The sequence below is a fragment of the Brachycentrus maculatus genome, unplaced genomic scaffold (assembly GCF_059751285.1).
Source record: "Brachycentrus maculatus isolate JH-2025_06_01 unplaced genomic scaffold, ASM5975128v1 h1tg000042l, whole genome shotgun sequence".
In the NCBI taxonomy this organism is placed as follows: domain Eukaryota; kingdom Metazoa; phylum Arthropoda; class Insecta; order Trichoptera; family Brachycentridae; genus Brachycentrus; species Brachycentrus maculatus.
Window position 1 is genome coordinate 564,110 of NW_028280796.1, and position 16,269 is coordinate 580,378.

General features: G+C 29.9%; 1 protein-coding gene across 1 annotated transcript in view; it reads right to left on the bottom strand.

Annotated features, from left to right (window-relative positions):
- Positions 1–16,269, bottom strand: part of LOC148312351 (protein cortex-like) — a 283,504-nt gene that overhangs the window by 214,459 nt on the left and 52,776 nt on the right. The window lies entirely within an intron of this gene.

Genomic DNA, 16,269 nt, shown 5'->3' on the forward strand with positions numbered 1-16,269 from the left:
CACAATTTTGTTTTACATTATTATCATTCAAGTCATCATTTTAAGACTGCGAATTTAATGTATCTATGTAGAACTATATGGTTATCTTTTCTCATAATGTGATATTCTTGCGTAGGGGAAGGGGGGGCTAGTTGTTACAAAAAAAATTAAAAGCTAAATATTTGGTAACTGTTTATTTTGAGACACATAATATTGATTATATCTTAATGTACATATAATAAAACAATTGAAATATGTACCAACAAAGTCCACAAAAATAATTATAGCATATTTAAAACATTTGAAAAATTGTAACAACTTGCCCCACACGGGGGCAAGTTGTTACAAGGCGGGGGCATGTTGTTACAAACTAAAACAAAAATAAAACTCATATTTAATTGATAACAACAATATGTAGAATATATATAATAACATGTAAAATTAAGTTTTTAATATTTAATCGCTTAAATCTCTGTCCGAATCACAATTTGGGCATGTAAAATTAACTTTATCGCCACGAATGCAGGAAATGTGAGCCCTATTATTGCATGTGATGCTCTGGATCCATTCCTGTCCAGGTTTAGAGCAATCAAAACTCTTCTGTATACCAAACACAGGCATTCTTCATGTTCCGAGTCGGAAGAAGAATCCAACACTTGCTTCTTCTTCAGCTTCTTCGACTGTTTTCTCGAAATGTTTTTTTTTATTTACTAAGCGGCCTGTTTTCAACCAATCTTTTGTTACTGTATTATTATCATTCCAATTTTGGGATCAGGTATTCAATTTTTAAAAGCATATTCAAATGCTAACTTCTTTTCGTCAGTAGTTGATAGGCCATGAAAAATTGAAAAATGTGTGGTGTAAGCTCCTTTTCCTGATTGACAGAAAATATTTGGCTGAGGTTTGTTGTAACCCACTAAGTTAGCTGTGGTTGGACCATTCTCTCGACGTTTTATGTAACGAAGTAACGCCATAAAATTTACTTTGTATACTTCAGCAACTCTTCGAATAGATATTTTTTCTGTCATTTCTTTAGCTGCTCTTTTGTAGATCTCCTTGGAAATTTCACCTCTATAGGTTTTTTTATATGTCCGTACCATTGTTGTATAAATTCTAGAACAATAATAATAAATTGTTTTATATTTATAAAATAAATATGCCATTTGAAGTAAAAGGGAAACGTTATGGGGCTACTTGCTACAGTAACAACTTGCCCCCACATCGTTGTAACAACTAGCCCCTCTCACCCAAAATAAAAACAAATTGTTATAACACTAACACGGAAAGTGTTATTTTTTGGATATATTATCTGAATGTAAGCAGAGACATGTAGAGTTTTACTAATTTACTTTGAATCGACTTACCTCTTATAGTTGGAGAAAAATTAAACTTCATAATCAATCAACGAAAGTTACTTTCAGATCGAAATACACTATTATCGGTTTTATTTGAATTACGCACGACCGACAAGAGCGATATTCCGTCGAGCACTGCGGACATGATACCTAGACATGCTGTGCGACACGTACTCCACAGAACCTAGTGGTTGGGGAGTTATTTAGAATGTAACAACTTGCCCCTGTAACAACTAGCCCCGCCTTCCCCTACATTAACCCTTTCAATACGATTTTTTTTAAATAATTTATGTATTATTTATAGCTCTCTTTGTCTGACAAAGGTTTATCCATTCTTAAACAAAATTTTTGAGTAAAGGTTATTCAATACTGATGGGACATAATATACCAATAATTAACACGATTGCGACGTTATAGTTCCATTTTATTTTTGGAAATTAAAAAAAAACTTATAAAAACTATTGCTGTACACTATAAATATATAAATAGCTTACTTGGCAATTCCGAGCTCAGCACATATAAAAACACACTTAGTAAAAAGTCTGACACGTGTCTACGTTTGCTAGCAACTTCTAGACTAACAAAAATTTATAGAAAAGAAAAAAAGAAGACAGTAAACAGCCACAAACAGACAGGTTTGGACTTGTTTACGAGCCAATGACCTACACTACTAAAATTCCAGATCCCAATGCCTTTGTAAGCACTTAAATTATTTTAATAATTATTAATTATTGTATAGAGAAATAAATACATAATGAAAGAGAGTAAGGTGAGAATCTATAAGACCTGCGTAAGACCGATCTTGACCTACGACACAGAAACAAGAACCGACACCGCGAGAACAAAAAGTCTTTATAGGACATCCGAAATGAAGACTGTACGACCCATTGCAGGCCTAACACTTCGCGACAGAGTTAGAAACTCCGAAATAAGACAAATCTGCGATGTTGAAGATGTTGTGCGATGGGGAAGAGTAAGAAGACGTTTCTGGAGAAATCATGTGGGAAGAGCGAGTTCGGATCGAGTGGTGAAGATAGCAGCGGACAGCAGCATAAGCGGGATCAGACCCCCAGGAAGACCACCTAAACGATGGAGAGATAGCTGGTCTTGCACCTCCCAGGAGTGGACCGGAGAATGACAGGACATAGTCCTAAAAGAAGAAGAAGAAGAAGAAGATTAGAAATTCTCTGGGACAATATGTCCCTACAGTATTGAAAGGGTTAAAAAAACTGAAAACATTTTTTTGCCAGTTGCAAACTTCTCGTGTATTAGAATGAGAGCGATGTTATGCAACTTTGATACACATATACCTACATATGTTGTTAACTTATGATTACTTTTTCTACTGCGAATCACACCTTAATAACATATCATTATCAGAAATCAGAACATATTTTACATCACATAGGAAATTACACTCAGTTCCATACAGATTGTGTTTAGATTGAATTCTTCGCCTGCTATTCACTTTTACAATAATTATGTATGCCCACTATATTATTTACATAATATAATGTTATTTATATAACAACAGACAGCGTTTGTACATTAGCGAGGTTACTTCTAGTTATCAATGTTTCCCAACAAAGTATCTTTAGCTGCAAATTGGTTTGCATGCATAAGAACAGATTTTTGCCAACTAACACACCTTAGATACGTGATAATTATTATATTTAATATATTGCATTTCATTATTTATCCTTGACAATCGTAAATTATCACCAATCTTCATACTAATGCTTTGTATGAGTTTTGAATTTTTATATGTAGATAAATGTAGGTTAGTCATAAAAACCATAAATGATTAATCTCAAATTAAGACACCCATAATTTATCATCTGTAGGGTAAATAATCCAGTGTATACTTATCAATATTTTAGACTTTTCCTTGAACGGGGGCTTTATTTACAAATGTAACATATTATACACGTACTCTTATACTTTAAAATACAGAAATCTTTTTTTAGTTATTTATTTTGACCCAATTTTAATATTACCTTGTGCATCCACAAATCTACTTTTGCTTACACTTATTTGCACTCAATGGTGCATAGGGCACTGAATCAAATTGATGCGAAGTTAATTTGATTATTTATTTTATGAGGCAAGGTGATCAGTCCTCGCTAAAGGTCCGTTAAAATATTTAATAAACATTAGAGTGAACTTACACTATTCACAACATTTTTGGTTATATCCTAATCTGAAACTATGATTGTCAACTCAATCATGGGTAGAGTGGTGAATGTTATACGTGTGTAAAGTGATCGCTTAATCAGCCTGGTACGTCATATGACAGGTTCTGTAAATATCCATACATCCATATTCTTCTTAATCTATGTTTGGATGTATTTTTATTTATTTTTACCCCCCACCACGGGAATCGAACACGGGACCGCCAGCATGGTAGCCAAATGTGCTAACCACTACTCTATAGAGCCGGATTAAATGGCGGGCAATAATTCTGCACTATTTCCTAATACAAGAAGAAGAACTGACAGTTCTGGCTCGAAGAGATCGTAAATCTGTTGTGTCAAAGAGGCGAAACAGACCGTAGAAGCAAATTTAAATTGCTCTGTAATGCCAGGAACTACTGGTCCACTAATGCACTATTCACTACAATACTAGTGTAGTGCAGTACAGATAGTGGGACTGGAGACTGCTACTTGTCGACCGCAGCGACACGCGTGACACCCGTCCAGATAACTTGATACGAATATTTGCTCGAAATCCCATTTGGATGTTCGACATTGTATGTCTGTTGTTGGGTAACTCAATGTGCAAGATGTTAATATTATTCATTTTTTAATTTGGAATAATTTTTTTACCTTACCTTATCATTCAAAGTGTTAAGACGTTCATATTCTTATTTTTTTTATTTGTGTATTTTTTTTACCTAACCTTATCATTTAAACGTTGATACGTTAATATTCTATATTTTTATAATTTGGAATAAAATCGTATTTTTTACCTTACCTTATCATTCAAAGTTTTGATCATTGCTTCAGTGTTAAAATTGAGAGAGATGATCAATAATAAAATATTCTTTACATTTTGAGTCCATTTTTTTATCACATATTTTAGAATTTGCTACACAAAAGAGTTATTTACATAAATATCTCCAAAGTAGAACTAAACCCTGAATTTGTAAACAATGATTTGGACACAAAATACGTCTCCATTATTATCTATGTTTCCTTTTACAAAAAGTCAAGTTCCTTAACCCCCCCCCCCTGTTTTTATTACTCTACCAACCTCTATACTCGTGTAGTTTTTTTTTGCACGTTAGTTTTACTTTTCACCTGTAGATGAAAACATCTGTTAATTTTCGTAACTAGTCGTGTGTAATGAAGTAAAACTCATTAAGTGGTATTTTACAAGTGTAACTCATTAAGCGGTATTATAAGACACTAAAAATATTGTTAATAAAAAATAACTGGTCAAATCATAACTTTTTTTTAAATATTAATGAAATTTTAAGGCATCTCCTATTATGTAAAATAATTCGCGAAGTATCTTATACAAATTTTTGGAGTTGTCTGCAAAAAAATATTTTTTGACACACTCAATATGTTGTTAGATTAGTTCTCTCATGTTCTCATTTTTTCAATGTTATGTTTATCATAAACAAAAGAAAATGAAGCAGGTACGCTCTGATCCGCCCGCTCAGAAACGTGAGAAATTGAGTGGGCGATGTGTCAATAAGGCAAAATGTTAGTGTTCTGACAGGTGTTTTCTCAAGGACACGCGGCGACAGGACGCGTCGGCGTGAGGAGACAACATGCCCGGAGACGTCATATGACCGTGGAGACATAACATAACTGGAGACATACGGACGTATACCTATGTACATATAAGCCGTACCTTTTGTTTATATGAATATTTATATGGATATTTGAATTTGGTTTTTAGAATATATATATATATATATATATATATATATATATATATATATATATATATATATATATATATATATATATATATATATATATATATATATATATATATATATATATATATATATATATATATATATATATATATATATATATATATATATATATATATATATATATATATATATATATATATATATATATATATAACGTGGTAATAAAGTGTAAATAATATGTAAAGTGGGTGTATAATAATAAAATAAACAATGTGTTGCTTTGTAATTAAAGAAACGACAATAAAAGTTTATTCTTAATTAATCTTTATAATAATTTTTATATCTATCTATTTATCTATCTGATTCTGACAGTTAACAATATTATCGGAAGACTTTGGTTTTATTCTGAGCGACGCATGCGGCATCTGGTGGTAGAACTGTTTTATGTAGGTACTTTTTGTAAGTACTTAATAAAATGTATAGGTAGGTACCTAGTTATTTTATTACATCTCCCCCCTTGGGGATGAAAATTCATAGTAAAATTTTCACTCGTCCTCCGGATCATCTTCTTGTAGTGAAGGGACTGGTATAAGTTTAGTGATATGATAATTTTTTTTTTCTTTCTTTCTTTTTTCCTTCTTTTTTTTCTTTCTTTTTTTTCTTTCTTGTTTTTTTTTCTTTCTTTCTTTTTTTTTTTCTTTTTTCCGTTCTTTTTTTCTTTCTTTTTTTTGTATTTTTTTCTTCTTCTTGACCCTTTTAAAGTAGACACAGTTTTTTTCAATCCATTTGTTTTTTTCTTTTGAATTCCTTCCTTTTTATTCAGATCTCTTAAAGTATCTTCTAATTTAACCAAATTTACAACTTTTAATTGTTCATCTGCATTTTCATTCGAGTTTAATACTGGATTCCTGCTTAGCCAATCTACTTCTAAATTCTTCTTTCCTGGAGAATATTTTATTTTATCTTTCGTAGAAGTTTTTTCTACTTTATTTTTATTTTCATTTTTCAAGCACTGTTTCTGTGTTATTTGTATGTCGCTATTTTTATTCTGATCTTTTAAATTATCTTCTAATTTAACCAAATTTACAACTTTTAATTGTTCATCTGCATTTTCATTCGATTTTAATACTGGATTCCTGCTTAGACAATCCACTTCTAAATTCTTCTTTCCTGGAGTATATTTTATTTTATCTTTCGTAGAAGTTTTTTCTACTTTATTTTTATTTTCATTTTTCAAGCACTGTTTCTGTGTTATTTGTATGTCTTCATTTTTATTCTGATCTTTTAAAATATCTTCTAATTTAACCAAATTTACAACTTTTAATTGTTCATTTGCATTTTCCTTCGATTCTAATACTGGATTCCTGCTCACACAATCTGCTTCGAAATTCTTCTTTTCTGGAGTATATTTTATTTTATATTTTGTAGAAATTTTTTTCACATGATTTTTATTTTTAATTTTATCACTAGTTCTTAAATTTCCACGTCTTCTTTGATTATCTTCTAATCGTTTTCTTTGATCATCTTCTAATTTTTCTCTCTCACTCCGAACATATTGTAGTAATTGTTTTAATACATCTAATGTTTCATAATCCATTTCCAATTAACAAAATTGTCGTTTTATAACGTGGTAATATTTTCCTTTTGAAAATTAAGTGTAAATAATATGTAAAGTGGGTGTATAATAATAAAATAAACAATGTGTTGCTTTGTAATTAAAGAAACGACAATAAAAGTTTATTCTTAATTAATCTTTATAATAATTTTTATATCTATCTATTTATCTATCTGATTCTGACAGTTAACAATATTATCGGAAGACTTTTGTTTTATTCTGAGCGACGCATGCGGCATCTGGTGGTAGAACTGTTTTATGTAGGTACTTTTTGTAAGTACTTAATAAAATGTATAGGTAGATACCTAGTTATTTTATTACACATATATATATATATATATATATATATATATATATATATATATATATATATATATATATATATATATATATATATATATATATATATATATATATATAACTCTTTTCTTTTCAAAACCATACAATTATTTCGAAATAAAAGGTGTTTTTTCACTGCAAAAAGGGTGTTTTAAGAAAATATAAATTACAAAAATGTAACTTGGATTTATAGAAAATTAACGAATGAATTAATGAATGCCGGGCCTTTACATCTTCATCTGAGGCATGTAAATGAACATAAAAGAAAGAGGTGGGATGAATCAATTGAAATCATTTGAAATTGAATTTAAATATTTAAAACTAGTATGCGACCCATCATGACATATCGCTCACTCCTTTCAAGAACGTCATAAATCAAAAAACTTGATTTTTCATGAGAACGTTTTTAAAGTTTAAAAATATAACACAATGTACTAAAAATAAATATCAAGACACTTGTTGAACTTTTTACTGTGCAACAGATCTTTTTAGGTAAAACCTGAAGGTTTTTTCTCCATTTGAAAAATATTTAGTATGTTAAAAAAATAATTAAACAAAAATTTTTCTTCAAAATGCAAAAACAACACTTTCTACCCTATAGCGGGTAAATATTAAGTTTAAAATATGCCTCTTTTGCTGGGGTATAGTACATTTTGTAGGCATTCCGAAAACATACAAAACTGAAAATAGACGATTTTTGATTTATGACGTTCTTGAAAGGAGTGAGCGATATGGGACCGAATGCAAAGCGGACACCGCAGTAACAAAAAAAAGCGCTAATAGTGTCAGAAATGAAGACTCCAAGGAGCATATCTGGCATGAGTCTCCGAAATAGAATAAGGAATACCAGGATAAGAGAAATATGAGTGATCCAAGACGTCGTTAGGTGGGGAAAACAACAAAGAAGACAATGGTATGCACATGTGAGGAGAATGTAACCATCCAGACTCCCAACCCCAAGGCAGGCGACTCCCAGGCAGACCACCAAAGAGATGGTTTGACAGCTGGAAATCAACATCGCACAATCCCTCTTTAAAACAGGCCACAAGACCTACACCTAGCTGAAGAAGAAGATTTAGAATTAATTAAATTATGGGAAAAATTTATGGAATTTTTTTATTGGAATAGTACAAGTACTTATTTTGTGTAACTCATTTATGCGAATGACTTGATTTATGTTACTATTCTGTAAAATTCCCAAATAAAATAAAATTAAAATAAAATACAATAAAAAATAAATAAAACAATTAGAAATTTAAAATCGTTGGGAACCAAGTATTGAAAAGTATTACTAAAATTTTATAGTGCTATTTCGCGAAATTCATGACCGACATGTGACAGATAGATTATTTATTATTATTGTAACGGAATGTATATAACATATATGCATGTACAAGTCTTCAAAACAATGCAAGATTTTACTACAATCATTAAGACTAATTCTCGTAATTTTTTTAATCACTTATATCACTCGACTACTTCACAAATTTCATCGTAAATGTTTCTAAAAACTAGTAGTTTTTACATTAATAAACTCAAAAGTGGTCTTATACAAGTGTTTTATTTTTATATTTAAATCGTCATGTTATTCCACATGTTTAAAGTCAAATCGATCAAATTACATGGTAAAATGAGATTTGGGTCATCGTTCTGCAAATTTTGACTTTTCTTTTAATCCAAGATTTAAATCGTCAAGAAAACAAAATAAAAAGTATGAACACTATTTCCATAAAAACGGTAAATTTCTTTTTATAATCATCGTTCAGAGTAACAAATTTAAGAAAAGATCGTTAGTAACTTTTGCAGTTTATTGTAATTAAAAAAGTCTATAAAATATTACTATGTATATCTGATTATTTTTTATTACTATGTACATACTTCAATTTTGTTCTACTAAAAACTTTATCGAAACAAATTACTGATGAGATTGTGTTCAATGAGAAATATATTCATTTTGCCTGATAAAAACTTGGCGTTCGTGAGAATGAATACACTCAATTTTATCCTGAAGCTTTTAAGATATCAGCAGTAAATTTTATCTTACTGTTTAGTTATAAAGCAGTTAGAATATGAGTTCCACTTAAAATTCTTGAGAATTTATTATTTTTACAGCCAGAGCTCAATTTTATGCAATGAAGAAACTCATTCCATGATAGTAAATGCTTAATTGAAAATTGAGTGATTTTTTAATAAATTGTAAAATAACGTGAAAACTGTAATCATAGCGGAAAGCGTCATAGAAAATTAAAAAATATGTATTAATTTTGTTATTAAAGTTATTTTATTCACATTATTTTGAGTGTGTCCAAATACTTGTTCAGAAATCTGGGTCTTTTCCACGTTTTTTATTTATTTTTTTGACATCTCAACTTCGATGAAAAAGAATATGGAAGTCTGGGTAATTACAGGACTTATGAATTCTTCTTCACCTATGTATGTAATGTCAAAAAAAAAATGCGAATATATTTTTGATTATTGGTTTAAAGATTTATATTTTTTTAAGTTTGCCGAAATATGGATTATTTGATGATAAAATATTTTTTTATAAATTAACTACTGGGAATTCGCTGGAAACTGGAGACAATCATAAAATACACAAAATATTGCAATTGAAATACATATTACCAATTTTACAGTATAACATATAGTTTATGCTTAGACTATATCTAATTATAGAAAATGACTAAGTCTACAAAAAATATTATTCATTATGTTTTCTAGAAAAAAATATTATAATACTCATCTTCATCAGCTGGATAGGGACTAAAATTATTTAAAGATAGTGATTAAAATTTATGAAATAAAATAACTTAATTACCAACATTTATCTGTTTTCTTAGATTTATAAATACGTATACGTCATCTGAAAACATTTAAAAATCAAATATAAAGTCGTAGAATAAATGGAATCACTCTGTAATATAATTTTTTTTATATAAATCAGTAACGTATTAAAACGTCATATTTTTATTTAATTTTATATCAATCCCTCGGAGTTTTTTAAGCCTCACAGGCTTGCACCAACTGTCTATCAGAATCCTTTTTTTACATTAATATTTCTAACTCGTTCTTGCCATCATGTTTTTACCGGAGCAAATGAGACACGATTATGATTGTTAATTGGATTGACAATAATTTACGATTCTCCTGATGCGCCTGTTTTCAAGATCTCTCATTAATGCTAGTTAAAAAGTACGTAGCGGTCTGCGTATTCTGTAAAATCGTTAAGTTGTCACTCTGATTGGAGAATCCATGATTTATATTCCAGGATGACAGTCGGTTGAAGAACGGTCAAACAAACCTTCGATATAGAACTTTAACTTGGACTTTATTTATCGCCAGAGTATTGGCGCCACGTGTAACTATCCGTATTATTTTCAAAGGTTAAAAAACCCTTTTCTTAATTAATAAACCGTACACCGGTCACGTTTTCGCAATGAACGCTTATCTATAATATAATAATTCCAGGAACATACCGTATTTCTTCTGCACATTTGAATCATAGTAATTGTATTATGGATACTTCAGCTCGAGATAGAAATCATAGTAATTAACGCTGACAGAAGTAATTCCAATGCATTATTTTCAATGGATTTTGACCTTATTTGGTGAGCTTCGGTCAAATTTAGGCAAGTCTATTTAAGTACGGTTATAAATATCATCAGTATGTACCTATATTTTTAACAATTTCATCAAATCTAAATGAAACACTAAATTGAGCTTTATATAACGAATAACTTGAATTCCTTGTACCGTAATATAGGCTAACATAACAATTACCTAAGTGAATGGTTTTTAAATTTAAATAAAATTTAAATTATTAAAAAGCTTTTAAAAATTCGTTTTTAAATTTTCGAAATAGACTTTGGGCAATCAGTAAAGAAAGGCTTCTCTTAAACAAAAAATCTACAGTTGATTTATTTTCTAAAAATAGTAATAATTTGTACACATTGATGACGTTCCATATTATGCACTTGGCGTGTTACGTAGGCATGAAACGTACATGTTAATAAAAAATGGTTCAAAAGTACAAAATTTTTTATTCGATCATACGGACTTTTATAATCTGGGGCATATTAATCCTCAATGCGTTCAGAAAGTGGAGACTTAACGGTACACAGGATCTTTAAATTCTTATAATTGTATTATTCATCTCAACCCAAAGATATTAAGTAAACGTCTAATGTATTATACTTCAATAATTTGGCAGTATCTGTAATCTGGTAATACTTTGGTTAAACAATAAATAAAATCTCACCAAACTTAAATTCGCACATAAGGATTTCTTCCATTTTTATGAATAAATGATTATACAAGATTTATAACAACAACACAGCATCGTAACGCAACCAGATAAACAATAAATGAATAAATAAACAGCCATGTATCACTCAATTTCGGGTGCTTTGCCAATTAAAAAATAAAAAATAAACAGCGTTTTACGATCGAGTACAATCGATCCTTCCTTAGAACTGGCAGAAATCGAACCAATGACTTAAAATTCCACAGTCGCTACTCTACTTTCGTACAGATTCTAATAAAACGCAATATTAATACGATTTATGGTGCCACCATCGCAGAACTGTTTGCATTGTGTCATTAATTTTTATATCCGAAGCATTTCTATCACGTTTTCCAATTGCAACCGCATGGAGTCGTCAATACATTTCTGCGGTTTGGAAAGCGTAATCGTTGTATAACATAATATTTTATTGGCGAGCTCTTTTATTGTGATTTCAAAACAATCAAATTGCTAATGGTTCTCACGATAAAACTGCTTCACAATATTTTATTGTGGATATTTTTGATATATAAAATGCCTGCATTTTATATTTCGCGAACAATTAATTAAATAATAAAGGGACACATTGCACATATATTTTATGTATCAATTTAAGTGCTTTGCCAAAAAAATTACACATATATGTTTATTCGTGTAACTAAACAAAATACAGTATATAATTTGCATTTCTGAAGACAGCCATTTTATAAGAGGTTGAAAGCAGTAATTTAAAGTCAATAAAATCTTAGTTTTATGATATATTTTTTCTAACAAATTCATTTTTATGGTAAGTACAGTATTGATAATTAATAACAACGTGACTGATTTTACAATTTTGAGTGTGTCCAAATACTTGTTCACAAAATCTGGATTATCTCCGATTACAGGAGTTATTTTCATATTATTTTTTGACATCTCATCAAAGATGAAGAAGAACATTTTGAGTGGTGTGGTTGTCAATAATGGGTGGAATTAGTGAATGTTACACGTGTGTAAAGTGATCACTTAAACCAGCCTATGACGGTCGTCAGCCCCGTAAATGCCCAGACTTCCATATTCTTCTTCATCTTTGATGAGATGTCAAAAAATAATGTGACTGATTTTAATACGAATTTCTATGGAATTTTTGTAGGTTTGTCTTTTCCATATCGAAAATAATCTCTCATAATAAAAAAATAAGTGTCTTAATTCACTTGAACTCTTGTCGATATTCTGAGAGATTTCCCTTAAAAATATATCAAGTGAAGAATGCTTTTATTACATTGAGTGTTGCATTTCTGCAGCGATTCTATAAGAAATTTACAGAGTACTGACCTCAAAATCTTTATGAAAATTGCGTTAGTTGAAATACTTAAAACAGATAACAACTTAATTTTTTATCGTGAACCTTTGGGAAGCTTTCCAGGGAATTCAAAACCGATTTCAATGCAAAAAAATGTTTTTATAATTGAAAAAAAAGTTTTTCATCGAAATAAATATAAAGTTTTAAAATGAAAAAATTATCAAAAGGTAAGTGGTTAAAAATATATAAAAATATATACTTTCAATGTATATTCTAAAAAAAATCTAAATCCAATATATAGTCTCGATAAAATTGAGCATGAATAAACGTCTAGCCCCCAGCCCAGCCGGGCGCTTTTTTATTTGAACGCTTGATATCTAAGTCTTAAAATTTGACACAGAAATGCGCATTTTGTAAGCCTTCCCACGGAAATGACATCTCTCTCGGTTTTCCGTAGGACGCTAATAAGTATCGGACGTGTCGTAGATTTATAGTCTGTTTGAGGAACTTTCGTGGTGCTTGTCAAGTCCTCCGGTAACAGCATCAGAAGTTCAGTTGCCATCCTGTTATTTACTGCGGCAATAAATAGCCCGTTCTGGTCGGGATGTCTCTATCGCCTATTATTTATATCTCCGAGTGTGGCGGGGCTGGAAGTCATAAATACCTCGGGCAGCGTCTACTGTTTCTCTGGCCAAAAACAATGCTGAAGGCGCTTCCATCAACACGTAATAGTGGTACTTTATGGTTATTGGCGCTGGCTAGGAACCATTATTTGAAAACCGCCACACTAAAGTTGGAACGTGCGTGTAAGGCTCGATTCTTTATCGGACGCTAATTAAAACCTTTGATTATAATTCAGTGTCTATGATACTGGCAGCTGTAAAAATCTCGGTCAAGTAAAAAAAGCAATATTTTTTATTAATCTTTTTTTTTAAACCAGCTGTACCCAGTCTGGTTAAATGGAAAACAAATAGAGAGCACACACTTACACAAAAATAATTTGGTACTTCTGAAGCAATGAAAATATTATGTGTTTTTTTACAATAAAATACAACTTAGTAGACTCGAAAAATCTGTGTTTGATTTAACATTTAAACATTTAAAAAAATCCAAAATACTAAAAAAAAAAAAAACTATTAAACAACAATGAAATCGAAAACACTGAAATTTCTAAATATTAGTAGTATAATTGACACAGGCAAAATTACATAGAAATATATCAATACGATATGTATGATTCACTAAAATTTACAAAAATATAGTTTTTTCTTGGATAAGATAATGTGCCGATTTAAAAATAAAAATTAATTTAAATGTTTTTAAACGAAATGAAGTATTTATACATCAAAATTGTTTTAAATGTTTTTTTAAGGGAAAACCAGCAAAGCCTTTAATTTTAGAGGCTTGTCTGCAGGTAAGATAGTAAGGATAGGGAAGGTAAATGTGAAAAACTTATTACATACACTTAGACCAATTGAAAATAAATCTTTCTTGAATTTATTTTGCAATTGGTGGGAATCAAACCCGAGACACCAGTTTCGCAGTCGAGCATCTACCCAACTACGTCACGGCGCCTGCCGTGAAGAATGAAAATCTATTTTATGACACATCATATAACAGTTGTATTTTATTTGTTAATCTTTTCCAAACGTTTAATTTTACAAACTTCTTTGTTTTTACGCGTTTAGAAAACAAAATAAAAATTTAGTCAAAAATACAATTTGGCTCCAAACTGGACTTAAGATGGCTCTGCTTTACTATGATGGTTTACTTTTTCAATATAAAATCTTGAAACAACAAAAAAAGTAGCCTATACTAATATGTAAAGGCAAACATCCGTAACTCAACTTGCGGCTATTTGGCGTTACACGGCTGAAAGCATTCTTATAACTAGCCTCTATCATATACGATCTCAGATTTTGCTCTATTTCATTCCTGTACCGAGATATTCATTATCCAAATAGCCGCAAAATTTTATGAATTTGATACAAGTGTTGACATAAAGCATCACTTGAAGTAAACTTTAAACTCATTTATCTTAAAACTACTGGTTTTAACTTGCGGCTATTTGCCTTTGCAAGTGAGTATATATTTTTTTTACTTACTTAAATTATATACATTTATTTAAATCACAATTTTAAACATATTTACAAAAAAAATTGTGCAGATACCATACCAAGCCACATTGTGTGTCTTGTCGGTGGAGTTCTTTTTGAATACATTTTTTATTGTTTTTATTTATTTTAACCTAATATACACATAAAACAGAGAGAAAAATAAGGAATTTAAACAATGACAAGATAATTTACAGTTTAACTTTAAATCTTTGAAACATAATTAAAGTCATCTTGAAAAAAAAACATATTTCCAACAAAATTATTATTTAAAAAATTTCAAGTCCCAAATATAGAATCCATTTATAAAAAAAACCGCAGTTTTTCAAATACTAAAGGGTGACAACTATTTAAATCTAACAAAAAATTCATCATCGAGATTCTCAAACGATTTTTCTACTCCAAAATGCAACACCAAGCAATTTCAGCAAAACTTCAAATATTTGGCAATCAAACATTTCAATAAACTCCCTAAAGAAATAAAAAAAAATAGATGATATAAAAATCCTTAAGAAAAAATTAAAGCTCTATACATTTAAATCTTAAAAAAAATATACAAAAAAAAACTATTATATCTTTTATTATATAACATTAAACCACGAGTGTAAGTACCTTTCCAAGCACAAGAGCACAGACTCTTTTATGGAGAGGCACAGCGAATCGAAATATAAAAGTTCTCCATATGTATAAATGATTCAAATGTTATTATGTTATAAATAAAAATGTAAATATATTAAATTAATAAAAAAAAAAATTACTATTATTATAATCTATGTTAGGTTAAATCGACGACATTTCTTCATAGTAATAAACCTGCCAATGTGCATATGTAGAACTCACTAGATAGAAATTCGCAACATACCAACGACAAAAACAATAATTCTATCCATAATAAATCTCACAGAGGGTTAATAAATAAACAAATTATATATATCAAACATTGACATTGATATTCGTCGTGACAAGCCCAGGTCCCTTTATTATAAAATAATAATATTGTTATATGTACGCCCTTATACGGTTTATGACACAATGCAGCTATCGTCAATCTTTCATTCAAGTCTCAACAATATTTTTATTTTAGTAAAACAAAATCATTTAACAGGTGTTTCAACTTGAGATGAATGATGACTCATGTCTGAGTATCCCCGTACTTATGCCCTAGCAATTGGTTGGCTTAAGTGATCACTTTATACACTTGTGTAAAGCTCGCCATTCTGCCCATTATGTAACATTCACATTGCATTAATTTATGAAAAACGCGTAAATGCAATTTACTTGGATTCCTTTCATATGCTAGCTCATATTTGATAGATTTGGAAGAACATTTAATAGGCACCATCTGTTGAGAAATTCATATAATTATAGATAGCTTTCTCTAATTGAACATAACCGAGACACATTTCGTTCT